This window comes from Notamacropus eugenii, chromosome 1, assembly GCF_028372415.1.
Source record: "Notamacropus eugenii isolate mMacEug1 chromosome 1, mMacEug1.pri_v2, whole genome shotgun sequence".
In the NCBI taxonomy this organism is placed as follows: domain Eukaryota; kingdom Metazoa; phylum Chordata; class Mammalia; order Diprotodontia; family Macropodidae; genus Notamacropus; species Notamacropus eugenii.
The window spans coordinates 406,272,645-406,288,203 of record NC_092872.1 but is presented as its reverse complement, the minus strand read 5'-3'; positions in this window follow the sequence as shown (position 1 = coordinate 406,288,203).

The following is a 15,559-nucleotide window of genomic DNA, read 5'->3' as shown; positions in this document are numbered from 1 at the left end:
CATATGCAGTTAGAAAGGCCCATGTCATGGTAACCTTCTAACTTTGCTTAGCAAATGTGGAGTATTCTTTTCCAAAGAACCAGATCCTAGTTTTTCTGGGTCTGCCAGATCACTTGAAATGTTCCTTAGTTCATCATTCCCATCAGGCTCTGGTTTACATTTTGCTAATTAAGAATATACCCAAAAAGCAACTGTCTTCTTGGTTTATAAGAAACTAATTATATGTAAAAATATTCAGATCAGAATATTGCTTTGAAGTTGGTAGGTCAGGCACTTTGTGTTACAGAATTAGAGGACTTAGTGTTCTTGGTGTGAGTCTTACCTGGAATGCAATAGTCGGAAGACAGGTCTGGGCAGGTATTCTGTCCAGCCCTCCTGGGGAGTAATACTAGTCAGTGTCCTTGCCTGGAAACGCTAATAATGTTCTGATGAATCTGTAAAACATATTTTAAAGCAAGAGTACTTAAACTTTTTTTTGTATTGTGGGCCTCTTTGACAGTCTGGTAAAGCCTAAGGATCCCTTTGTAGAATGATGTTTTAAAAAGCATAAAATAAAATACATAGAATTACAAAAAAAAGGGCTAATGAAAATAAAAATGTATTTTTTTTTCTATCCATGTTCCTATCCCCTCTCCCTTGAAATCTGTCTACAAGTCAGAGATAACAAGTAAAGATTGTTGTTGTTGAGTCATTTCAGTTTGTGTCCAACTCTTTGTGACCCCATTTGGCGTTTTCTTGGGAAACACTGGAGTGGATTGCCATTTCCTTTTCCAGCTCATTTTGCATATGAGGAAGCTGAGGCAAACAGGATTAAGTGACTTGCCCAAGGTCATCTTTATTTCAAAGCAACTAGAAAAACATTATCAGTTCTTCCAGTCCCATATTTTTTCCAAATACAAGAGCCATTTATTAGTTTTGGAGATGGGGAAGAAAGGTACTAGAAGGATTGAGTTGCTTCTCAGGCATCATCCATTCCAAGGTTATCAGGAAGTTTTAAGCCATAGCACAATATAGTAGGTAATTAATGAGCAGGAGACAAGCGTTTTGAAACCAAGTACAGAGAGTACATTTTATTAAACTACTCCTCTGGTATACATGGAAGTATACATGTTTACTTAGGAAGGGCCATTGTTTTCCAGCACCATTTTTTCCTTTTGTTTGCTGTTTTGCAGTCTGTGCAAGCCCTTTTTTAAACATTTTTTTAAATTTTAAACATTATTTTCCCCCAGACTTTCCTAGTCATTTTATTATTAGTAGTAGTAATAATAATAAATAATAATTATTAATAAAGTTAATAAGCCCTTTTGTCAAGAGAGTGGTGAACCCAGCTCCTCTGCTGAATTGTTTCTGAATAAATGGCCTGAAAGGGACTAAGACCTAGGAATGCTTCATTTAAATTCTGGCATACCTTGGCAAAGCATTAGCGTAAGCAAAGACTTAAATCAGCTAGAACACTAAAAGTATAACTTCCAAACAATGACGTTAATCTCCCAAGATGACATATCCTTGACTGGTTCCAGCCACCTGTACTGGGGATTGTTGACACAGATTACTCCTTTCTGTTTGGATTGGATACACTTCATTTCCTGTCTTAAAAGTATGGCAAAAGTGATATGACTGAATAGCTGCTTGTTGAAGTACATCCCACAGGCCGGCAGACCAAATGATTTCCATCTTTAATATGTATAAAATCTACGACAACAATAAAAGGCATAAAATTATCCGACAAGTTGTATAAGTAGTGATGAGCACTAGTGAAAGAAGTACCATCATGCTGACTAGCTCTACTACAAGATGATATGATCCATTCTCCATTGTGCCCTTGTTGCCTCACATCAATTGTCTTTTATCAACCCTATCACATTCTACTCAGAATTTATTTCAAACCATCCCTTGCATTCTCGAGTCATGGTAATTTATGCACATATATTGCCCTCTCACCTGAGAGTGTGCTCAGCGAAGGACCTTGACTCAGACTTCATTTCATACCCCCTTCTCTTCCCCAATTCCACACTTCAAATCACCTCATCAATCATCTTCCATCATCCCTTACTTTACTGTAGTCACTGAAGATGAAATGGCCCTTCTTGATAATATCATCCTGTCTTTTCCTCTATCCTCCCTTATCCCTTGGATCATCCTCTTGTTCTCCCTAATTTTTAACCTCTACTTATCTATTGTCGTCTCTGCTGTATTCAGATATTCTTGTCCACTTAAAAACAAACAAACAAAAAAAACCTTTGATTTGGCCCTACCATTCCCTTAAAATGTAAGCTATCATTTTGTATCCTCTTTCCGACCAAACTTTTAAGAACTCTATCCTCATTGCCTTATTGTTCACCTGCCACATACATCTCAAACCTTTGCAAAATAGCTTCTATCCCTACCACTAATTTAAAACTATTTTCTCCGAGGTCATCAATGATTCCTTATTGCTAAGTCCAATGACCTTTCTTCGGTCCTCTTTCTTGGCATATCATAGTAGCTTAATAAGTGTTCATGAATTGAATAATTAATTGACCTCAGGAAGAAGAGAACTGTAACTTCTCTGGGCCTCATTTGTAAAAGAGAGAATTGAACTAGATGTGCTTTGAGGTCACTCCATCTCTAAAATCCTATTATTTTATTGAAATAATAGAAAGAAAAGTGATCATTTTAAAAGAAGTAAGTAATCTAGTATTACAACCCTGTATTTAGAATAATAAGATATGTGTTCTATGGCTAATATGGCCATTGTTCAGATCTGTATGATAGGTAAATTACTGAATCTTTCTCTACTACATTTCCTCCTAACTGATGCTCTGAACTAAGCCAGAAACTTTTCATAAGAACACCTTGTAAACCAGTTTTAATCAGACACAAATCTTAGGACTTCCTAAGTATTTATAACAAGACAATGTTATTTAGTAGAAAAAAATGTCAAATTTGTCTTCAAGAAGACCTGAGTTTGAATCATGCCTCAGATGCTAACTTTGTGACCACAGTCAAGTCACTTTGCCTCTGTGAATCTTAGGTTTCTCATCTGTAAAAGGGAATAATAATAACACATGCCTCACAAGATTGTCGGGAGGACCAAAGCTGATCATATATATATATATAAAGTGCTTTGCAAACATGAATGAGATATATGATTGCCAGTTATTATTATAACATCTAGCATTTAACAGTAGTTGTAGCATAAGTTTAAGTTCTATTCCCTTAAGTAAAAATTTCAGAAAGGGTGCCTTTAAGTTTCTAAGCTGTAAAGTATACTAATCATTTGACAAGTATTTCTACCTTTTATATCCTTCTTTCACATCCTTCTACCGATGAGACTAGGCAAAAAATATTCAAGAGTCCTTTTATGGTATCAGCATTTTAGAAAACATTAGACCAGCATATCCTGAAAGACAAAGTACCAGGGAGTAACTTCTCCTGCTAGACTCCAGCATCTTTATGTCTCCTAAAGGAAAGGATCTGGTTTCCTTTGTTTCTTAGTTCCTCCATAGATACTCTTACCTCATCCTTTATGCTACTACCCCTCAGGATTAAATTCTAGGGTGAATGCTGGAGGGAGGTCTCTAATGGTATGCCATATTATTTGTAATAGAAAGAACATTAGAATTAGAATGTATAGTTTAGCACTAAGAGGTTGTGATACGTACGCAAAAACTATTGGACAAAATAGAATCATAGAATCTAAGAATCTATAGATAGAACAGGAAGTGACCTGAGAGGCCTTCTGAGCAAATACTTATTTTATAAATGAGGCCTAAGAAAGCTAAGTGACTTGTCCAAGGACATACAGGCTAAAGATAAACATAGCAGAGTGGTTAGAGCAATCAATCAGTCAACAAACATTTACTAAATGCTTATTGTGTGCTTAACATTGTACTAAAACACTGAGGATACAAATAAAAAGCAAAAACTTATAGTCTGAAGTTTGGAATTTTAAACTGGGGTCTGTGGACTTGTTTTTTAAGAGATATGTTTATAACTATTTCAATATATTTCCTTTGTATTTTATTTTATGCATTCTAAAACATTCCTCCAAAAGAGGTCAATAGCTTCACCAGACTACCAAAGGGGTCCATGACACAAAAAAGGTTAAGAAATCCTAAATTAGAGCTTTTCCAAATTAGAATGGGCTGCCTCAAGAGATTTCGATTCACTGAGGTTGGAGGTAGCGGGTGATTTCACATGGTGGCTAGAAGACCATGGTCATGATGTTGTAAAGGATATAACCTGGACTAGATGCGTCTCAACATCTCTATTGATGCTAAGATTTTATATTTCTATAAAATACCTAGGCTAATGCTTATAATTAATGCTGTCCCTGAGCCTTTGATTTGGTAGCATCTTTATTTTATTCTCTAAAGACAACATGATGTCTGGGTGTATGCATGTATGTGTATACATATGTGTATATGTGTACATATACATATATGTGTACATATACATGTGTGTATGCATATAAAGTTGGGGAAATAGTCTTTCCTTATCCTCTGAAAAGGATTATTTTAAAGATTGGCAAAATATAATATTGACTTAAAGTCCTATGGCTAGAGCTTCTTAGAAATGGAGGACTATTTAAATTCCATGAATTGCTGTGCGCATTTAATCCTTTTCATTTTACAGATGAAGAAACAGTCTCAGAGACTTTCCTTAGATCACACCATGAGTTAATAATAGTAGATGTAAGCCTATAACCCAAGTCTTCTGATTTTTGGTTTATCACATGACTTTATAGCTAATTTTCAGTAATACAACCTTTTTTTTTTTTTGCCTAGAGATTTATCATTCTTACAAGGCGATTTGCAAGTGATTCTTTCTCAGTCTTTAGAAGTCTGTAAACCTAGAATCTGTTGGAAGGCTGTCTTTGAGACTGCATATGTAGCCTTTGGGTAATGATCTCTATCTTACTTCTGTTTATAGCTTAGCCTTCATTTAGATTGTCAGTAGCTTTACATTCTTATATTTTAAAGCTTCAGTGGTTCCATGATCTGATTAATGTTGGTAGTCCCTCCAAAGTTAAAAGACCAAAACTCATCCACGTTTTTCTTACCCAGTGAGACTCCTATTCATATCCTCCTCCCTAAATCCACCATTTGGGATCCACCCAATTGCTGGCAATTTTCCTTTAGGTCTTTTTTTTTTTTTTAAACATTACACAGGTACCAGAGCAGCAATCAGATTATCCATCTGTTAATCTCATCAGCTTTTTTACATGATCAAAAAAAGATGTGATTTTAGAGAATAAAACATTTATGGAATATATATTTGCTCTTTCCTAAAAAAAAAAAAAACAGTTCAAGCAAGATTAATACAAAAAACATAAAAACAAGAGCCATTCCCTAATGACTGATTACCAGATATGAAGAGGCATTTTTTCAAAAGAAATGTGGCTTTTCATAATAAATGAAAGAATGCTCCAAATCATAAGAGAAATACAAACTAAAATAATTCTGAGGTTTTAACTCAGATCTTTCAAATTGATAAAGATGGGAAAAGATGAAAATGGTAAATGTAGGAGGGACTATGGAAAGACTGGTAAAATGCACTATTGGTAGAAATAGGATTTTAGGGCAACCAGTACATTTTTGAATTGTATATACCCTTTGACCCAGAAATACCACGACTAGGTAATAGAACCCAAGGAGTCAACGATAGAGGAAGAGGTTTCATACAGGAGTGTTCTGGAGGCAACCTTTATATTTCAGTGTAAACACATCAAAAAACAGAAAGCACTACAAATCAAGCCTTATTTATTATTTTATTGATAGTCTGGACTTTTTAAAATGAGGAGAAAGTGTTAATAAGACACATTAAACTTAAAAATGTATCCTACAAACATTCTTTTCAGAGAGCCAGTTAAACTGTTACAAGCACACTTTTGCATATATACAAAAATTTTTGTGGTAGCATTTTTATTATAGCAAAGAACTGGAAGGAAAGTAGGTTTTTATCGTTTAGGAAATGGCTAAAAATGTATTATCTGACTAACAGAATATTTTATTTTGAGAAAATAATTATATGACAGATAGATAGATAGACAGACAGATAGATGACAGTATAGACTGATTTTTTTTAAAAACCATTTATTAAATGTTTATTGCATTCCAAGTACTGTGATAAGCACTAGGTCTGCATTGCTAACGTGAATTTTCTCAATGGAAGTTCCTTATACCAATGAAATCACAGGTGGGTCCAAAAAAGCAAAGCAGTTTCTGCCCTCAAAAAGTTTGTATTCTGAAGGGGAAAGACAACATAGAAAGAAGTGCTGGGCAGTTGGGGAGGTGGGGTGCGGGGCCACTAGGAAGTAGCCTGGAGAACCTCATCTCTGTGAAAGAAAGGTCTAAGCTCAACTATCAGAACTGGGGAAACAAGAGAGTAGACTCCAGGGTTGGGGGGTGGGGGATGAGGAATATGGTGGGAGAAGCATGGTGAAGAGATGGCAAAGAAATTCAGAAAACCTTTAGACTTGTTTGAACTGATACACAATGAAGTAAGTACAGCCAGAATAGTTTGCATGACAACTGCAATAATGTCAAGGAAAACAACCCTGAAAGGCTTCATAACTCTCACTGATCGGATGTGACCAATCTTTACATGGAGGCCTGAGAGTGAAGCCCATTTCCCACTTCTTGTCCGAGGGATGGTACACTGTAAGTTCAGAATGATGATAAATATGGTCTACAGGCATGCCATACATTGTCAAACATGGCCAATATGAGATTTTCTTTGCTTAAACTTATTTATTACAAAGAAGAGTTCTTTTTTTAGAGGAAGGGGAATCATTTGGAAGTGACAGTGATATGAAATGAAGAATATCAATAAAACATTTTTGAAAGTCCAAAGCAATAAATTTCCCTTAGCAAAATGCTTTAAAGCTTACAAAGCACTTACTTTATCCTATTCCTGTGAAGTATAATTGCTGTCACTTCATGGATTTAATTCAACCAATACAATTCAACTTATTAAGAACCTACAGAGCACTATCGAAATTCTAAATAGTGGAATGTAAATTCCTTCAAGATTCGAACTGTTTACTGTTTGTCTTTGAATTGCAGTTTCCAATGAAAGTCAGAATAGTGAGAAAACCTTGGAGAGGGTTACAAGTCCTGAACTCAGTCCTTGCTTCTGGAGCATACTGACAGTGTGACCCAGGATAATTCACTTAACCTCTAAGTGAACTCTCTAAAATTATAAGTTGTACAGCACGTTCTGGTCTGCATTGCTAACGTGAATTTTCTCAATGGAAGTTCCTTATACCAATGAAATCACAGGTGGGTCCAAAAAAGAAAAATTCAAATGCCTCACCTCAGATGATTTGCAAATAGTAGGAGTTCAGTAAATACCTATAGAATAGAATTGAATCAAACTGAATTGAATTGAGATATCACTGATTTTATGAAGCTTACAGTCTATAAAATGGAGGAAATAATATAAAATAATATTCCTATCTTACTGGATTTTGATAAGGAAATCCTTAAAGTTTAAAGGACTTTTTTAAATGTGAATTTTTATTGTCCTAGACTTTTCTAAAAAAAAAAAAAAAGAAACAAATGCATATTCCATGTCTTTCATTCAGTAAAATAATATCAATTTTTTCTTTCTCTTGTAAGACTAGTGAACAATAACAGGTAGTAGCACAGGTTCTCCCCTGGTACATATGCAATGTTAAAAAACAAAAAACAAGCCAGAAAGCTCTCAGCTGTTTGGTGTATGGAATGATTCATTCACAAATAACAATAATACAAAATAAGCATGGCATAGTGTGATGGTTCCCAAACTTTCACATACCTCATCAGTAAGAAATTTCTGAGCATGCAACCCTTATATATGCATAAATATATATATATATGTACATATATAATATATGTTGTTATTATTAGTTATTTCAATCACTTCTGACTCTGAGACCCCATTTAGAGTTTTCTTGGCAAAGATACTGGAGTGATTTGCATTTCCTTCCTCTTCAGCTCATTTTTTAGATGAGAAGAGGTCACACGGGTAGTAAGTGTCTGAGGCTAGATTTGAGCTTAGGTCTTCCTAATTCCAGGCCTGGCACTCTTGTCCACTGTGCCACTTAACTGCCCCATTATATAATGTCTGCATGTATGTACACACACACATACACACATATATAATATATATAATTTATTTAGAAAGTATATACCTATATAGCTGTACTACTAATTTTATACATTATAAAACTTATACAAAAATAGAAATGAAAAAGGCTAATATAATGATGAAATAATATTTAATTCTGGAGTCAATAGGAAATCAATGGAGTTCATTGAGTAGGGGATTAATATGGTCAGACCCTGAGTTTTAGGAAAATCACTGGCATCTATGTTGGAGAAGGGAGAAACTAGAGGCAGGACAATCAATTAGTAGGCAATTTCAATAGTCCAGGCAAGACTTGATGAGGACATGTATTAGAATGGTGTATATATGAGAAGTAAGAAATGGATGTGTGAGATGTTGAAATTTCAAGAAATTATAAGATTTGCCAACTTACTAGATATGTGGGGAGAGAGAAAATAGAAAGTGTGAATCTAGGTGACTAGAAAGATGTCAATGTCCTTGAGAGTAATAGGGAAGTCTGGAAGAGGTGTGGGTACGGGGGAAAAGATAATGAAATGAGATGTGCTTTTAGACAGTCTTTCCATTCTTATTTGTGCTGTGTGACTGACTCATGACTCACTGCCCCAGAGTGCAGAGCCCATTCTCAGAAAGCTCCCCATCACAGTCACTAAGTAATCCTGGGTCAAGGGGACCAGTTTGCTGGGGTTGGGGTGGGGCATTTTCCCAATGGCATCTGCACAGCTGCTGCTATATCTACCTGAGTAGCAGGATGGTTAGATAATCACTTCCTTGAGGGGCTCACCTGACTCAGAGAAGGAGATATTGCACAGGAAGAGTAGGGGTGCAGTGGAGGAGCTTGTGGGATAAGGTAAATGTTGTGTTGAAGACAAGTCCCATGATTAGCTCTCCATGGAGAGTATGGAATGCTGCAATCCATCTTCTTGGCTATCCCACACTACTTAAAGTCACACCATGGATCCCCAAAGGGCACTAACCCCAACTATAGAGACCACTGGCATAATGGGTAGAGAACACTGGATTTGGAATGGGGAGATCTGGGTTCATATGTGGCAGTGGACATTCATTAGCTACATAAATCACTTTCTTAGAGTTTAAGTTTTTTTCAACTGTAAAATATGTATAATAATACTTGTATTACCTAGTTCACTGGGTTGTGGCCAAGAAAGCAGTTTGTAAACCTTAAAGTACTATTGAAATGTTAATTGCAATTATCGTATTAATAATTTGCGGAAGTACAAAAAGTATATGAGGATTAGGAAAAAGGAATATCAATTGGAGGGATCAGAAAGACTTTATGAAGGTGTCACTTGAGATGAACTTTAAAATTTGGGTGAAAAGAAAGAGGGAGGACATTCCATGCATAGGAAAGAGGGTAAGCAAAAACCCAGAGGCCTAAGTGTCTAGGGGTATTTTCAGGGGACCAAGAGTAGCGCAGTTTGTCTGAAGCATGGAATGTATGGAAGAGAAGGGCCTTAAACGCACGGCAAAGAGGCTGAAACTTTGGTTGGTGGACATTAGGGAATTAGCCAGTGAAGATTTTGGAACAGAGGAATGATATGATTAGATCAATAAGTAAGAAAGATAATTTTGATAGCTTTATGAAAGACTGGTTGAAGGGAAGGAGTGAAAGTAGGAATTGTTAGAAAGCTATTGCTCAAAATTCAAGCGATTGATAATTCTGAATTATAGTACTGACACAGAGGCATCTTTCTTAGTGAAAAGGACTACCTGCTCAAGTGATCCCATTCTATCCTGTTTCTTCCAACAGATTGCCCCTGCTGTCATCCTTTATTTTCAATCTCTCTCTCTGTGTCTCTGTCTCTCTCTGTCTCTATCTCTCTGTCTCTCTGTCTCTCTCTGTCTCTGTCTCTCTCTCTGTCTCTCTCTCTCTCTCTCTCTGTTTCTCTCTCTCTCTCTCTCCACTGATTCCTTCCCTATTGACTACAGAAGTACTCATTTGTTTCCCATCCTCAAAAAATCCTTTGATCCTTCCATCCCCATTAAGGATTGTCTTCTATCTCTTCTGCCCTTTCTGGCTAACTTCTTTGAAAAGGCTGTCCATAATAGGGGCCTCTACTTTCTCTCCTTTCACTCTCTTAACCTCTCACAATTCATCTTCCAAATTCATCATTCCACTGAAACTATTCTATCCGAAATTACCAGTGATCTCTCTTTTTGTGTGTGCCTTTTCTCAATCTTCATTCTGCTTAACCTTTTACAGTGTTAATAACCCATTTTTTCCTTGATGATTTCTTCTTTCTACTACTCTGTCTTGGTTCTCCTCTCAGTCTCCTTTGCTAGATCCTACTCCAGTTCGTGCCATCACACTCTAGGTGTCCCTTAGAGTTCTGTGCAGGATCCTCTTTCTGCTCTCCATCTACACTGCTTCCTTTGGTGATCTCATCTGCTCCATGAAGTTAATTACCATCCTGATGCTGATGATTCTCAAATTTGTCCGTCCTGCCCTAACCTCTCTGCTGACCTCAAAACTCACGTTTCCAACTACCTTCCAGACATCTTCAACAGGATATCCAATAGACCTTGAACTCAACATAGCTAAAACAGATATCCAATTTTTTTTCACCCCAATCCATCTTTCTCCTACCTCCCCTATTACAGTTGAGGGTATCATCATCCTTCTAGTCTCTCAGACTCACTACCTAGGAGTCATCCTGGGTTCCTCACTCTCTCTCACTGTCTATATCTAAGCTGTTGCCATGGCTTGATGGTTTCACCTTTGCAACATCTCTTGGATATTTCCCATTCTCTCCTCTGATATTGTGACAACTCAGTTGCAGGCCCTCATCGCCTCATACCTTAATAATTGATAGCCTACCGGTAGGTCTTCTTGCCTCAAGTCTTTCTGCACTCCTATCCATTGTCTTGTCAGCCATCAGACCAATTTTCCTAAAGTACAGGTCCATTAATTAGCATTAGGAGAGCAGTTAGTGCCCACTAATAAATTTCACACTAGTTCATAGAAATAAAAAAGCATATAGTTTTTAGCCCTCAGAGCTAGAAATGAACCCAGATCTTTTCACTCTAAGTTCAGGACTCTTTCCATTATATGATGCTGCCTTTTGTAAGTCCTGAGTAATATATATATATATATATATATATATATATATATACACACACACACATATATATGTATATATGTATGTATGTATGTATATGTATATATAAGGTTGAATTTAGCAAAAAATATTTCTTATAAAAGCTTAGAGCACCAAAAGTTTTGCTGGGTGTGAAGAGGGATGCATGGAATCATCCAATGGTTTATGTGAAGTCACTACTTGGCTGAAAACTGCTGCTATGCTGCAAATCTTCTCACAAATCAATCTTTGAAATACTGGAGAGTGATTTTATAAACTAAGTAAACAATTTAAATCTTGTGTAAAACACATTATACATAGTAATAGCTTCATTTGGCAAAGTCATCATAGGAAGGGTTCCACTATTGCATCGAGGCACTGTTTATTGATATACCCTTAACGTTAAACAACCTCTTAATGAAGTGAATTGCCTTGAAGCCTTAGAACTGCACACAAAAAAAGTTATCAGTACCTAAAGAACTATTTCAAATGCAGTAATTATATAATATTAATGAGCAATATCGCATACAACTGTGTTTGCTAGCCCATAATGCAGTTGATCTGATTCTTTATAATGTGTTTCTGGAGATGACCTAGCCCCGCAGAAGTGCCTCCAGGTTCAATAGCCCATGTAAAATATAATAAATGCATAAATAATTTAGCAATGGAAATAGGTAGCATTATGGCCATGTTTTGTGCTGCCGTTATTTAAAAGCCTGTCAGCTTGGTAGTTAGAAACAGCAGTGTGGAGAGGTGTTGTAATTCATCTGTAACTCTGAGTTGGAGCTTGACAGAGGACCTCTCCAGATTTTTAGATTATTACTATTTTTTAATTCGGTATCAAGTTAATTGTTTTAGTTAGTGTCAAGTTAGTCATTTTAAATTCTAGAAATGAAAAGAAAAAATAGCCTTAGAACTTGCTAATTTTATGTTGCTTTTATTTCTTATAAGGTTGAATCTGAGTTGATAATATTTTACGAACTACTCAAAATGGCTAATGCCATTAATTGATATTACATTTCTGTTATGCTTATATATTGTTGTTGAGTCGTTCAGTTGTACCTGACTTTTCATGACCCTGTGAACCATAGCACACCGGTACTGTCCATGGGGTTTTGTTGGCAAAAATACTGGAGTGGTTTGCCATTTAGAAGGTAAGTGACTTGCCTAAGGTCACACAACTAGTGTCAGAGGATGGATTTGAATTCAGGTCTTCCTAACTCCAGGCCCAGCCCTCTATGCACTGAGTCATCTAGCTGCCCTCATGCATGCGCGTGTGTGTGTGTGTGTGTGTGTGTAACTGATAAATTATCTAATGCTTTAAAATTTGCAAAACATTGTACATACTTAATCTCAGGCCCTCACAAAAACTCTGTTAGCTAAATATAATATATAATGCAGACACATGTAGATGTAATAGAGGGGAAAAAGCCAGTTAATTAGAAGCATGGAAATCAATCCATACTCCATTTCTTATACAGTTGATAATTATTTTTAGTTTGTGACCTATACTTCATAATGATAGGTATTAGTAATTTCAAGTTCACGAGGGCAAAGACTACATCCTGTATAACCTTTGCGGTTCCCCAGAGTGGAGAGCAATGCTCTGTAGAAAGTAAGTACATAAAAAATTTGTTGAACTAAATAAAATATATGTGAAAGTGGTAACTGAGCCTAAGTCTTTGCTTATGCTATGTGTGTGAAATTAACTTGTAGAAATATAAAAACAGTCAATTAACCACAGGTATTAACATTTAATTTCATTTCTTTTCAATTAACAAAAATCTATTTTTTCTCTGGCCTACTTCTCTCACCTTAAGGGGAAAAAATGTAATGAATATGAACAGACAAGCAAAATAAATTCCCCACGTTGTCCCTAAAATGTATGTCTCAATCTGTACCCTGATTCCATCACTTCTCTGTGAAAAGGTGCATATAGTGTTTCATTACAGGCAGGGATGTGCTGGTGCCAGCTCAAATCAGCTACCCAGAGCAAGTTTTCAGTGTGAGTATTTACATCTTTGGCAAATGCTACAAACCAGGGCTGGATTTTTATTGATGTGATTGTCGAGGCTTAAGAAAGTGATGGGGCAAGTGTTAATAATGCGTATTGAAATTAAAAGTATATTAAAAGGTATTTTTTTTCTTCAGAGAGCTGGTTGTTAAACATTTGGCCTCATGCTACTAGTTCTCTGGAATCACGATTGGTCTTTGTGTTGATAAGAGTTCTGAAGTTTTTCAATGCTTCTTTTTTCCACATTATTGGTATTGCATATATTGCTTTCCTGGTTTTCATCCCTTCTCTTCATCAATTCACACAAGTCTTTCCAGGTTTATTCAAAACCATTTCTTCTGTCACTTCTTATAGAACTATATTATGTTCTATTCGTATCCTATAATTTATTCAGTCATTTCCTAAACTCCTTAGTTTCCAATTCTTTGCCCACACACACACACACACACACACACACTTGTCATAAATATTTTTGTTCTTACGGGTCTTTTTCTTTCTTTGATCTCTTTGGAGTGTAGGCCTATAAGTAGTATCACTATGTCAAAGAGAATTATGCATAGTTTAGTAACCTTTTGAACATAGTTCCAAATTGCTTTCCAGGATGACCGGACCAATTCATAGGTGCTGTACATTCATGTGACCTTTTCTCCCATAGCCCTTTCAGGATTTGTCACTTTTCTTTTCATCAGTTTTGCTATTTGACAGGTATGAAGGAGAACCTCAGCATTGCCTTAATTTGCATTTCTCTAATAACTGGTGATTTGAAGCATTTTTTTTTTTCAACTGGCTGTTTCTAGTGAGTTAAGTTTTCCCATGTTCTTATTCTCTGACCATTTATCTATTGGGGAATGACTCATACAGTTGAATGAATTTCTTGACTGTCTTGGAAATAAAACCCTTATCAGTGAAATTTGCTGCAAAGATTTTCCCCAGTTATTTATTTCTCTTAAAAATTTAGTCACATTGATTTTGCTTGTACAGAAACTTTTAAAATTTGACATGAATGAAAGTTCATTTAATCTTCTATTATCCTCTTTGTCCTTTTTTTTTTTTTTTTTTTTGTCATTAACTCTTTTCCTGCCCATAAATCTAAAAGGTAACTTTTTCTTTGTTCCTCTAATTTGTTTATGGCTTCTTCCTTCATTTCCAAGCCATCTACCCTTTTGGAGCTTATTTTAGTATATAATGTGAGATGTTCTATAGCTAATTTCTGCCAGAATTCTTCTCAGTTTTTATAGCAGATCTTTTTCCCCCACATAAAGAGTTATTCCTAGTGAGTGAGTGGGGTCTTTGTGTTTATTAAACTTGAAGCTATTATGCTAATTTGCTTCTGTATGTTGTATACATAATGTTTCACTGATCAACCCCTTTATCTTAACCAGTGGCAAATTCTTTTGATGGTTTCTGCTTTGTATTATAGTATGAGATCTGATAATCTTAGGTACTCTTCCTTCCCATTTTATACATTATTACCCTTGAGATGCCTTTGTTGGAATTTTGTTATTATTTTTTCTGCTTTTGTGAAGTTGGATTAGTATGTCACTGAAAAAGTAAATTTATTAAGGTAGTATTGTCCTTTTTATTCTATTGGTTTGACGTAACTGTGATCAATTAATATTTCTCCAATTATTTAGTTCTTTATTTATATAGAGAGTGTTTTGATAAAGTTGTATTCTTATGGTTCTTGTGTGTATCATGAAAATAGACTGTCAAGTAATTCTTAGATTCTGCAGTTGTTTTAGTTGAGAATTTCTCTTTTTATCTCTTCCTGATGGGCTTTGTTGGTAATAGGCAGAAATTCTGATGTTATATGGATTTATTTTATATTCTATAATTTTGTTGGATTTATTGTTTCAATTTTTAGTAAACTCTCTAAAGTTCCCTAATCAAACTATCATATCATCTGAAAAAAGTGGTTCATTTTGTTTTTTTCTCTGCCTATGTTATCTCAATTTATTTTTATTGTCTGTAGCTAGCATTTAAGCACTATATCAAAAGACAGTGGTAACAATGAACATTTGATTTACCCTTGATCTTATTGGAAAGTCCTGTAAGTTAACCCTACTACATGTAATGTTGGCTCTTGATTTTAGATAGATAGTATTTATTATATTAAGGAAAGGTTTATTTATTCCTTTGTCTTCTACTACTTAATAGGAATGAGTGTTGTATCTTGTCAAAAGCCTTGTCTGTATCTATTGATTTCTCCTGTTTTGTTTCAGTTTTTTGACTTTGTTTTATCATTTTTTTATTGTTTCAGAGTTATTTAATTTTGTTTGGTCCATTCTAATTGTCAATAGGTCTCTTGTTCAGTAAGTTTTTGTACCCTTGTGCTAAGGTATTAATTCCCCTTTCA